General features: G+C 35.9%; 1 long non-coding RNA gene across 1 annotated transcript; it reads left to right on the top strand.

The window, feature by feature from the left end:
* The first annotated feature begins 4044 nt into the window (after nt 1-4044).
* Nucleotides 4045-13537, top strand: LOC136835835 (uncharacterized). The gene is made up of 4 exons (XR_010852262.1): nt 4045-4176; nt 8005-9205; nt 10464-12342; nt 12437-13537. It is a non-coding gene; the product is annotated as an uncharacterized lncRNA (long non-coding RNA).
* Nucleotides 13538-13792: the final 255 nt, after the last annotated feature.

Below are 13792 nucleotides of genomic sequence, written 5' to 3'. Positions count from 1 at the left end.
GTGCCTTCGGTCCCTAGCTAAAACCCCTTTCGTTCCTTTTATTGTACCTCCTTTTGTATTCTCTTTCTTCCGTCTTACTTTCCACCCTCTCCTAACAAGTGATTCATAGTGCAACTGCTTTGAAGTTTTCCCACCTGTTACACCTTTCTAACCTTTTACTGTCAGTTTCCGTTTCAGCACTGAATGACCTCGTAGGTCCCAGCCTTTGTCCTAAATTCTATATTCAGTTCAATTCCATATTCTATATTCAATAATTTACGAAATTATAACGTCTCAGTTCACATAAGGATCAGGGGAGCCCCGTGTTTACAGAAATACTTCGCCAGTTTTGTTAGATTAACCGAAATATTCAGTTTTTCAATGAAAGAGCCCCAGAAAAATATATTAAAAGAGAAAGGACGTCCTGTGAGAGATGAGAGAAATGTTTGGAGGGTAAGAAGCCATTAGTACAGAATATAGATTCAGAAATGATATCCATAAAAAGTGTAGAAGTCATTTAATCATTCAAGGAAAAACGAGTAAAAATGCCCTTAAGTTTCTTCGGCGCAATCGAGTTTTCTGTACAGCTGCTACAGCGTATAATCAAGGCCACCTGAAAATAGAGCTATCTTTCGGTGGTCTCGATATAATGTTGTATGAGCCACGACCCATGAAACTTTAACCACGGCCCGGTGGTGGCCTATCCTATATCTTTGGCTAACTTTAACCTTGAATAAAATAAAAACTACTGAGGCTAGAGGGCTGCAATTTGGTAAGTTTGAAGATAGGAGGGTGGATGATCAACATACCAATTTGCAGTCCTCTAGCAGAAAAAGTGCAGACAGAATAAAGTGCGGACGGACAGACAACGCCTGCACAATAGTTCTCTTTTACAGAAAACTAAAAACAATAGTTCTTTGAGCATCCAATTATCAAATTATTTATTTACATATAGACCTCTCTGTATCTGTCAAAGAATAATGATAAATATAATTCATTAACAAACAAATGCACATGCAATTATATAATTAAACTGTAAGAATGGTTTCTCTATTTCTATATATATTTAAAGACGGAATAATTTGTTAAAATACAGTTAACAAAAAACGGGTATTCTCAGGATTCGTAAAAACATCAAATAAACTGGAGGAACTCCTCTTGGTTCCTTCTTATTGTAAGTGGTTGTCGATGACGTCAGTACTGTCGATGACGTCATTATACCACGAAACCATTGCCGTGTATCAACAACCTTCTGTGTAACTATAACACCATATTTTAAAACTTATCTCGTCTTTGCTTGTTTGTTCATAGTCACAACGTCTCAAATTCTATGTAGAATTCTTTCATATAGATTTGGAATAAAGAAATTGTGTTTGAGTGGAAATTATTTTATGTTTTCCTTCAACAAAGAGTTGCCGGTTCGAGTTTTGGGAGGTGCATATATTTTGTTCAAGGAGTTTAGAGTAGTAAGCAAGACAAAATAAAAACTACTGAAGCTTTAGAGGTAATTAAGCCCATCAAATCTAATTTCCCCCCTTGAATAACTTTATAATAGATTATATATTTTGTATACTAATTGTGGTGGAAGATGGACGCCAGCTAACGATGCAAAACCAACATTTTTGTAAGAATTATGATTCACCAAACTGGCTACAGTGGGGAAGAATGGCATCTGCATAGGTTCGTGAAATACTACTTGGTAACTCTCTTGTTTGAGAAATTCCGGGAATACACCGGGGGAGGCCCAGGTGATATATGAATACACCTTCAGTGATTCCTTATATATTATATAGGCACCATGAAAATGGAAAATGACCACCTTTGGACAACTGACTGCAACCCGGCCATATTGCAAGGAGGCCAAAAAACTCCCGAATAGTAAGCCTTATTTATATAAGTTTTTAACGAGCTTTTTTTTCCATTTTTATATGGGGTAAGCACGATGCCTTCTTTGAAGGACTTTGGTGTTTTTTGGGGGTGAGACGGACTTTTCCTTAAAACTGAGAAAAATACAGCCTATCTGCAATCAATTGATCACTATGCATGGAAAATGGCCACATTTGGACAATTCATTGCAATTTTATTTTATTAAATGAGATTTGTTTAGGAGAAAAAGTATGCCCTAAAGTATATAAATATATATATATATATATATATATATATATATATATATATATATATATATATATATATATATATATATATACATACAGTATATATATATATATATATATATATATATATATATATATATATATATATATATATATATATATATATATATATATATATATATATATATAATTTGTTTTTTCAACTTAGGGCTTCTGCTGAATGGAAACATAAATGAATGCGTTATCACATTCAGGCGTATGATTGACAATGGTACTAATCATCATGTCTGTGACCAGGTAGGTAGATATTACACCCTACTCTTGTGAGATGGAGTTTAAGATGAATAATAAGAAAGAAGTCACTAAAAAAATTCAATGAAAAAGGGGTTCTTAAAGTATCCAATTATCATGATTTTATTTCACATATGATCCTTTTTTCTCTCTTGGAGAATAATATTAATAAAAAAAAAATAATACAAAAATACACACACAATAGCTGAACGAAAAACTGACGTGACACCTTCCATCACTTCATTATGATGATGGAACATTTTCTGCATTTACATTTAAATTTTAAATAAATATATGTTTATTAAATATTTTAATGAAATATGTATTTTCTAATCAACGTAAGCCATTAGAAACGAAAAAAAAAAAATTATGCACATTTTTGATGATTTTGTAAAAACAGCAACGCATAAGTCGAAGGAACCGCACGAAGTTCCTTCGCCCTAGGCTGGAAATTTCCTGTATTGTGATTGGTCGTCGATGACGTCAGTAAGACGCTTTATGTTACGTCATGAATTCTTGCCATATATCACTAATAATTTTACCCGTAAACCTGCAATTACTTGAATATACCTCTTCTTTGAGTAAATTTTCGTTGTTGCAAAGTCTCAAGTTCTATGTGAAATATTCTAAAATAGATTGGAAATAAAATAATGCTAATTTAGTGGTAACTGTTCGATAATATCTCCATCAAAGAGTTGTCAGTTTTTGATTTTAGGATTTAAAGCGTATATTCTTATCCAGGGAGTCTGGAGTAAAACCAAAGCAAAAAAAACTATTGCAGTTTTAGATGTAATTTAATCTATAAAATCTAATTTCCTTCTTCAATTCCTTTTTATCAAATCATAATGTAATTATATAGTTTACAATAATTTTGCGAAAGATGGACAACAATTAACGATGCAAAGCGCAAAGTTTTGGTAAGAATTATGGTTCACACTAATGGCTACATTGGGGAAAGGTTACGTCCACCTAAGAAACGAAAAAGGCTAGTCGGCAACTTTCATAGTTGAGAAATTCGAAGAATATTACGAATAGAAGCGAAGAACAGATGTCATTGCACCTTCAAAATTTCCATACCCTTAAAATAGGTCACCACGATGCAAAGGCAGAAACATGCATTTTCCATGCATGCTGATCAATTGCTTGCCAATAGATTGCATCCTAGGGTGTTTTTTGGGGTCAAACGGACTTTTCTTTCAGACTGTGAGAAATGCAGTCTATTTGCAAGGAATTGATCAACTTGCATGGAAAATTAACATAGTTGGACATTTGATTGGTTCCTGCCGTATTACAGAGTGGCAAAAAAAGGCGCGAATAGGAAGGCTATAGCCTTTGGTGGTTTTTTGGGGTTCAAACGGACTTTTCTATAAGCATATAATTTTGTATGTACTTATATCCGCTGAAATTCAGATCCATTATTTAACCCCATATGCTGTTTCCAACAGCAAATTAAGAAATCATTATATAAACTGTATATCATTCTTTCAAATCATTCATAAGCAAGGCCATAATGCTATATCATTAAAATATATATGTATATATATATATTTATATATATATATATATATATATATATATATATATATATATATATATATATATATTAGATGTTCGTTACGCATGCCAGTGCGCGCCTGTAAGTCTGAGCACGCACTAAATCGGGAGCTTCAAATGGCTAACTGGCAACTCCATTACTTCTTATTTGACGAACCACCGAGAAAGATGTTTTCTTACTCCTTGTGATTTTTATCGCATATTTATTGCGTTGAGCCGTGAACATGACATATTTACGGTAAGGTATAGTTATTACAGGTCACTGAATGAATAATAGTTAATGATAGATTCATAATTCATAAATCCAACCTGGCTAAGACGGTATTTGTCGAAATAAGTTGGGTGATTTTGGTGAGGGAAGATGGAGGAACTTGGAAAGTCGCTGTTCAGAACTGCTGCTTCTTATTTCGGGATATGGATGTTATTTTAGCCGAAGCAATATTATAAGTAGGACATTATTGACATAGAAGTCATATTCAGGAACACCTGGAGGATTTCAGAGCGTGAGGTTTGTCATTATTTATAAGTTTGGTCGGTTGGGTTAGCCTAATTTTCTTGGCTCTTAGTCCTGTGACCTTGAACCTAACCCCCCACACGTTCTCCATGTCACCATATTTCACTATACGGGCATTTTGTTCGCAATTGTATTAACTTGATGAAACTTCCACCAGAACAATAATAGTGAATTGGGATAGTAATTTGCCTAGCCTAGCCGAGATTTTGAGAAATGTAGACAACTAAGGTTTATGCTGGGGGATGATATGGGCCTACTCATTCCACAACATTGAAGTTGGTTTCTGTTATTTGTTGGCAAGAAAATAAAATGATTTTGAAGTCTTGATAAATGTATATGAAAAATATCAGTAATTATGAACTGTTTATTTCCCACTAGTTTTCAAACAAAGCAACAGATTTTGCTGTTGATTTTGGGCACCTGTATATTTATAAATTATAAACCGTCTTTGAGATTACAACTCAGTATTTAGTTCTGTTGCTGTGGTTTCTGTAAATAAAAAAAAAGACATTTTTGCATGACAGTTTTAACCTAACCTGTTGGCTCTATATAACTGTATTAATGAGACCATACCAACTGTGCGACATCTCAGTACAGTTATATGCCAGTTGTCGAGCTGTGGAAATAGGCCTAGTCATGGACTTTCTTTAAATATACATTTTTGGTTTTTAAAATGTTTAAAACTGGTACTCTTGATTCGGGCTAGCCTAATTAGAAATATAAGTTACTGGTCTGCTGGTGTAGTGGTTAAGTGTCGTGGCATGCCACTCAGATGTCACGGGTTCGCGTCTCCCTCAGGGCGATGAAAAATCACTGGCTCTGTATCATGATCAGTTACTGCTGCGGTGTGGGGTCTGCTGTGGGAAGTTGAAATCAACATTCTTTGGAGGCTTGAATTTCAACTCAGTGGCCCCAGTGCGTTTGTTCCTTGTGAATTTGTTCCATGTGAATAGGTTTCATCTACTGAAATAATGATAATAATAATAATAATACCTAACCTAACCCATGTATCATTGGTTTTGTAAAGGTATGCCGCACTAACTGATTTCATGTGCTTTTTAATATTTTCATGAAGCCATGGTGTGTGCAAATGCAGTTGAGTACAGTTGATTATAGAAACTGTATTGTTAAATTCGTACAGCCTCTTTTATTGGGAGTTAACTGTAGTCTGTGGGGGTATATGATGCTTATTTTTACGACCTGCGCAATTGCCAAAGTAACTGTGGCACTTTTTGGCAAATAGCAGTCTTCTTCAGTGTCATAATTATTTTAGTAGTGTGATGCAAGCTGGGAGTCATATATATATATATATATATACCCAGATGTCTCAGACATTGAGACCATTTTACAGTACTCTGACCATCACATTCTTTTTACAGCTACCTGCTGCATTGCTAAGAAAGAACATCACTTTCATTGTTAAATTTTGTGTTTGAAACAGAAGATAATAACTTGTAAAATACTTTTTGCTATAAGTTAGTTGAGTTAGTTATAAATGATTTGTTTAACCAGACCTCTGAACTCTTTTAGGTTCTTCTCGGGCTGGGAAAAGAATTACATAAAAAATTAAGTAGTTAACTAGGAGAGGATTATATTTTACTTATCAATTTAATTTTGTTTAAGAAGAGAATGATATTATTAATTGAAAAGTTATTACCTTCTGCTAGAATATCCTTTATTGATTTATTTTGTAAATAAGTCTTTCTTTCATGATGCCATCTGGGACAGATCAATCAAGATGTGTTTGATTGTTACTGGCATGTTACATCTTTCACAAGTTATTGGGTTTGTGTGCGGAGTTGACATCAGATGACCATGTGTGAGTCTGGAGTGTCCTATTCTGAGTCTTGTTAAAATAACCTCATTGATTCTTTGCTTTTGGGTAATTGATATTGAGTAATACAAGTGTATTATTGCCCTATCAAATCCTTGAAGACCCTGGGAGCCATAATGCTGTATATTGAATACACAGATGCCAAAGACTGAGGTCAGACAGTGAAACCACATAAATATGTGAAGGAATAGAGCTCACGATCAAGTGGTGTGTTATTAAAAGCAATTTTGTCAAAGTAAAGAATTGCAAGTCAAGTTTTGTTTGTGTAAACAAATGCCAAGGTTGATTAGTCTCTGCCTTGTCTGACTTCACTGCCGATTGGTGTGGATTGGAGACCTCTCCAATGGCCAAATCGTGACCTTTTGGGTAGGTATTTCTTCAAGTGGATTAGGCTGAATAGTTTGTATGGATGACTTAGGAACCCAGGGGACAGGCTTATATTCTGGATGTATGGGTGCAGTTCGGTGCATGAGGGGTAATCTTGAACTGTCTTTCAGCCGTTTTCGAAGTTCAGATCATTTTCCATGGAAGGGGAGGATGACAGGTTTTATTGTTTATACAAGTCATTATTTTCAGTGGTTGGAATGGCTGTCTTTACTGGTATGTGCACCGTAAGAAACTCCTCGTACGGGGGTAGTGCTGTCGGCTCACCTCTCACTGATAGCCAGAGTAACATGGAAGGTAATTAAAAAAAAAAAAAAAAACTTGAAAATCCACAGGTACCCAATCTCGTACGTGGTCTTATGTTCGTACAGTTCTTGGCCAAACTTAGTCAGGGAGACTTAAATGAAAAAAGTGAAGGAAACTTCATTAAAACTCCTTCGTTTTCCTCACTGTATCGATTGCTCAGCTAAGGAAATGCCTTCAAATGTCAAAGATTGTTTGGATGAAGATTTAATCAGTTACGATGTATTTTATTTTATTATTATTATTATTATTATTATTATTATTATTATTATTATTATTGTTTAGAAGATGAACCATATTCATATGGAACAAGTCCACCAATGGGGCCATTGACTTGAAAATCAAGCTTCCAAAACTATGGTGTTCATTCGTTACAAGCCCACCAATGGGGCCACTGACTTGAAAATCAAACTTCCCAAAATATGGTGTTCATTCGGAAGAAGTAACAGAAGGTAATGAGAAATGCAGGAAGAGGAGATCAGTTATTAGAAAACCAGGTGAATTAACAAATTAATAAATAAATAAAAATGTAAGTAGGATATTATGAAATGTTTCATCAAATCTTCAATTACATTAAATAGTTGACACAAACGCTGCTAAACCTTGAAACCCAAGTCTTTTGTGAAGGAAACGACACCATGTCTTCCATTCTGTTGGAACCTGTCAGTGTGCGCCCATTCTGAGTGATTGATTATCCATCGTTTTCAGTATCAGTAAGTGGCTTGGCATAAATAACCGGTAGTTGCTTTAGACATCGCGGAAAGGTATTTAGACATTTATCTGTCACACGACACCAGTAAGATGCATAGAAGAGAGAAATTTACAGCCATTGAAGTGAATATGAAAAAATGCTCAGGTCTTTACAGCAGTGTAACAAAGAACTACTGGTCATTTTCATTGCCCCAAAGCTATTGAACTTAGATAAAGTTATATTCCAGTTTCTGTGCAATAGGAGACATTCATCTATAATTGTTATTTGCAGCGCACCTTGTTCTATTATGTAACTAATGTTTATAATTTCTTGTTTACAGACAATGTTTTGCTCCCAGGTTCTATACAGCCATTTCGATTCTTCAAGTCGTTTCAGTACATCCATTAATAAGGCAATTTGATACAATTCAGGGAGTTTTCAATATTATCATCAAAATTGCTTTTACTAGACCGACTGACTGAGCTGAGCTGATTACCAGCTCTCACAGGCCTGGCTCGAAGGATTTTTGTTTACACTTTTTTTATATTTTTTTCAATTAAATTACAGTTTTTTTAAAGTTACAATTGGATTAATTGCAAAGGTTGAAGTTTCTGACAAAAATGCACTGGTCGATTTATTTCCAAAACTTATTAGCCGCAGCTGATTACACTTTGGACATTCACATGTTCAGTTGTCGTTGCTTTACTCTCAGAGGATTCAGGAGCTGGGCTGTGTGGTTTATTCCTTATGTGTCCGTGCGTAGAGGAGAAAGTTACCGAATAAGACGGAACAAAAAACGTTATAGATCTGATTACTGAAGTCATGACGTGTAACAAAACCCTTTTCTTTCTTTTCCAAGAGCTAAATTCAGACACTGCACTTGATAAACCTGTAAATTCAATCCCCTGACAGGAAACTAAGAAATGCCCGTCAATAAACCGAAATTCGCTATACAGGCTATCGTTGCAAATGTTTTGAAATAATCAGTGTTTCTGCTAATTCAACTCTGGAGTCAATATTTTCGTTAGGAACCATTTTGGCTAAGCGTTTAATTTAGCAATTTTCTGAAATAAGTTAGCGTCGAGAAATCAGTAAGTTAATTAATTATACCCTTAGATACTGTTGTTTAATTAAAATCACGATATTACTGAGCGAGAAAATGACAATAATTAGCAGGTGATTCATGGGAGCTGTAAAAGGTACCATATAATTATGCAAACTTGGGTCTGTTTGTAAGAGGTAAATGTCTGTACATGTGTCGAATGAGTGCCTGTAAATATAACTTAAATGCGACAATATTTACAGAAAGAAACTTGGTAAATGTTTCAAGAAATCAGTTCTAAGTTTAAATTGCTTATGTGAGAACGAACTGGGTTGAATCGAATCGACCTCATAGATGTACTGAGACGACATCAGTTTTTACCAAAACGACCCAGGAATAGGAACCAGGAACCAGTGGAACATCCAAATATGCGAACTGTGGTCGAGGTAGAATGTTGTTCAACTTTTCATGACAGGACAGGAGTTGACGATTGAACTCGGTGAGTTTTATACCTGGTCAGATAATCTTAAAGATTAAAAAAATATATATATTAATCTGTGGATAACTCAAGGGTCGTTACGAGTGCAAAAAAATCTTTATAATTAGTAAAAAATGCATATTTAATTTTTTGCCATAAACACTGACGTTACTAGTTTTATGTATACTTCTTACATAAAATTACTATAATACTTACCTTTAGATAAAAAGATGTGAATAAAATCGATGCAGGACAGAGGTCTAAACCTTGTTTCCCCCAGAAGTGTCATCTTAAATGTTACAATTATAGGGTCAGGAACACTATTATACAACCCGGCTCAATTCAAGCTCTAATTCAGATTTCGTACTGAATATTTGTTTACAAAACCTGTCCATAAAATGAGTTTGGTAAATACTTCTATGTTATGTGCACAAAACGTTAATTTGACTGGTTTCTGGAGGTAAATAATAGTTGTTTCAATTGAAGGTGCTCTTTCTGGCGTTCGTTGCCTGATAAACCAGAGTTACATAGATCATAGTTACTAAATGACCCGGTGTATCTCGTAGGTCAGCATTACAGTACCTTCTGATCTCTCTCTCTCTCTCTCTCTCTCTCTCTCTCTCTCTCTCTCTCTCTCTCTCTCTCTCTCTCTCTCTCTCTCTCTCTCTCTCTTTGTATCCATCATGTTAGTCATTGGGGTACATACCTTAATATTTCATCTTCAGTACTGTTGTTGCATCCTATAACCCACTCCCCTTGTAGCACATCTGCTAATGAAGTTCGTTTATAATTACTGTATTTTCATATAATTTTCGTGACTAACTGTCATTTTCGTGATAAAACTATTAAAATACTCAGGTATAAGCGTTTTTAGGATTTTTCTTTTTTTTTGTTTGAACTATCAAAATAGGCAGTTATAAGCGTTTTTAGAGGGGGTTGTGGTACACATCCCCCGCGAATAGCAGGGGTTGACTGTAATCTGGTGCTTGACAGCACTGCATTCAGAAAGTCATTTGCACAGAATGCTGTGTTGTAAGAGGAGTTACGTTTGCCTAAATTTGTAGCAATGAGCTGAGCTCCTCCCAAATGACATTCTACTTATTAATTTTACACAGTAGTTTGTAAATGGGATTTGTTTCCCATTTTAGTTTGTCACTTATGTTCAGAAAATCAGAAGGTATGTAGAACTATATCTTATTCACCTCATTAGAGGAATTGTTTAGGCTTTATTTCATATTCGAGTAAATTTTGTTTTCTACAGAGATTTTTGCCTTTGCAGGTCCATTACTCCAGTGCTTCTTGGGTGCAATGAAAGAAAATTAAACATTCGAGGTGTTCTGATTGTGTGTAAAGCAGGCTTCAGACGATTTGCCACACATGGCATTTGTGACAATCAGAAATATACTGCAAGCTTAAACAAAATTACAGAGGAGGACAATAAACAAAGTTACTACTGCTGACAAAGGGAACTATCCGATTATAGCTTTGCTGTTGTGTGGAGGATCATTATCTGCCTTTGGGTTTACCAGATAGTAGGTAGGAACACTTGGAATCTCGTTATTCCATTCATGCATTGGATGAAGAGCCCTTTGGCCACCTTACAGAGCTGAACATCCTTCTCTGATCATATGCTCATCGAGGTTACAGTGGCAACCATTGGGTTCACCACTCCACAAGAATGCTTACGTGGTTTACCTGTGCGGGGGGTACTTCCAACACACTGGGTGATCCACAGTCAAGTTTTATTCCTAGGCAGCCACGTACTCGTTGCAAAAGACAGCTACTGCCATTTTTACTGAGTACACCTTCTTCTGCCAACCTCCCACCCCCACCCCCACTTTAGTTGTTGAATACAGCAAATCCTATAAGGGTAGCTGGGTAATATTAATAAGGACATTGCTCTCCAATGCTGTAAGGCAGCTTCTCACCATCACTGGGTTGTGAAGACAAGCTATTAATTAAAGGGTACTCAGTAAGAGGCCCACAGCTTCATTATCTCACAATAGTCCCATCAGAGGACCACTCTTCCCGAAGGATTTGGATCCCAGTTGCAGAAAGTAGAGTTCTTTGGGATCCTAGATCACTAGTTACAGATGAGCTTCCCAGAGCCAATTCAACTCAGGCTGGGGGTGGACATGCAGGGGTTTAACACAGTGAGCATGCTCTTCACAGATTGGAAACAAATCTCTAGTGAATATTGCACTGCTACCAGCCGTGTCACCTTGGATCGAGTAACCCCATGCAAGGACGACAACAGCCATAAGTGCAGATCATCATCAGGTGGGCAAAATCCTGCTGCAAGGTAATGCAGATATAAGAATCAGTGCATCTACAAACAGTGCAATGCAATGATATGACTCTGAGAATGATAAGGCAAATAGTGGAGCTGGCAAGCTAGGAAAATAACTGATAGGTCAGAACCCTGCTTATTCCTGCCATTTACCATCACATTGTCCATGACGAGGTTTGTCAAGCTGCAGTGTCCATGGATAAATGTGTGCCAGGCTACAAGTGTTTATTCCTAGACAAATAACACGCAATGTAAGGGTATGAATGCCAGAAAAGAATGAGAAAGATCACAGGTATCTTACGTCATTGACCACTTCCACACAAGAAAAAAAAATTGCAAAGTTTAAGAAAACAAGAGCATGGAAGCAGCACTGAATTAAAATGCAGTTTTTTGAGCAGCAGTCAGCCAGTGATAAGCTAAACTATTAAAACAATGGAACAGATAATAAACACTGAGAATAATGTTATACTAGACAGCAAACCTGTTTAAGAAACTGTAAAAAAGATGAAAAATCAGTGAAATGTTACCAATTGCCCATGACATGTTTATGAAACCACTTTAAATTCATTGTTTTCAAGTATGTCTGCACTGCGAGCGCAGAGGAAATATGAGTTAGTGGAGCTACAAAGATATTAGAAAAATTATTTTTAAGCACATTTCACCAGAGTACTTGTTGTGCCAGGAACTAAGGATGCGAGAAAACAAGGATATATCAAGAAGTATTTTTTCAAGAAGACAATTCACAAGAACTGGCGAGAGGGTCTGCCAGAGGAACCACATGAGGGAAAGCAAGAGAGACTGCCATAAACAAACAAGAAGGGGAGAAACCCAACTAGGGGTTATGCCATCAAAACCTGGACTATCGTGGGTGAGTCGTCAAGTATTTTGTTGTATGGAATTCTGTTATAGTTTTTAAGCTCTGTAGGGAGGTAGTGCCATTAACTTCTTCCTCATCCCTTCAGGAAGTGTCTGCAACGTGCAAGCAAAATTGAGACTAAGTTTGAAAGGACTTCTCTCACCTTGGAATTCAAGAGGCAACAACAGTTTGAATTACAGAATTTGTACACCAGCCTTGATTTGGAATTCAAGAGGCAACTGCATTTTGAATTACCGAATTTGTACACCAGCCTTGCCTTGGAATTCAAGAGGTGACTACAGTTTGAATTACTGAATTTGTACACCAGTCTTGCCTTGGAATTCAAGAGGCAACTACAGTTTGAATTACCGAATTTATTACACCAGCCTTGCCTTGGAATTCAAGAGCTGACTACAGTTTGAATTACAGAATTTGTATAATAGTCCCGCCTTGGAATTCAAGAGACGACTACCAAATTTGTACAGTGAGCCAAATTGTGGAAAATATGGCTTTGTATATAACATAGAAGTTGGAAACTCGTATGACTGTTGAAAGCAGGATAGGGTTAAATCCATAGAATTGTGCACATGTTTTATCAGGGTGATAATATTGCCTGTTGACCCAAGACTGAGTCAAGCCCAGCTTTGTTTCTTGCAATTTCTAAATAGAAACTGCAGGAGTCTTTGTTACATGAGGTAGTCCACAGTGATTCAGGATATATCACTTAATTTCCACTTGAGTTTCTCTGAAAGCTATCTAGTAGTTCAGTATCTCGGGACATATAGTTTTAACTTAATTTTCTTATGAGTTTAACGATAGTTATGCGGTACCTCGTTATGCTTCAAAATACATAGATTTTTCTACTTAAGTTTCATAGATTTAATATGTCAAGTACTTACCTAAGTACATTTCAGGATGGTTTGTTTGAATTTCTAACAAGTTTAAAATTGACGTCAGTTAGATAATTTTTGAGGATGCATAGATTTTTCAAATGAATTTCTTATCAGTTTATTATTAAATTATCTAGTAGTTCTTTATATTTCAGGATGCATTGTTTTGTTTTGACATGAATCTAGTATCTGCTTCGTATCAGTTGCAGGTAGCTCTCTTTATCCGGATACAGGTAGTTCAGTTTTCTTATTCAATACTAGCTTCAAGATACATCCTTTTTTTTATGTGAGGTTCATAAGTTAGTTAAAGACTGGCTGTCAAAAAGCTCAGGTTGCTCCAAGTTACATAACTCTCTCTCTCTCTCTCTCTCTCTCTCTCTCTCTCTCTCTCTCTCTCTCTCTCTCTCTCTCTCTCTCTCTCTCAACTATTTTTATTCATTTAATACACCTATGTTTTACGATACATAGCTTTTACTTTAATTTCTAAGGAGCGTTAATATCAGCTATCAAGTGACTAGTACATTTCAGGATAGATATTTTTTGTACCTTTAATTCACATTAGTTTAATGTCG

This window comes from Macrobrachium rosenbergii, chromosome 4 (assembly GCF_040412425.1).
Source record: "Macrobrachium rosenbergii isolate ZJJX-2024 chromosome 4, ASM4041242v1, whole genome shotgun sequence".
NCBI classification, from domain to species: domain Eukaryota; kingdom Metazoa; phylum Arthropoda; class Malacostraca; order Decapoda; family Palaemonidae; genus Macrobrachium; species Macrobrachium rosenbergii.
Note: the sequence above shows the minus strand (reverse complement) of the source record. Positions and strands in the feature narration are given on the sequence as shown.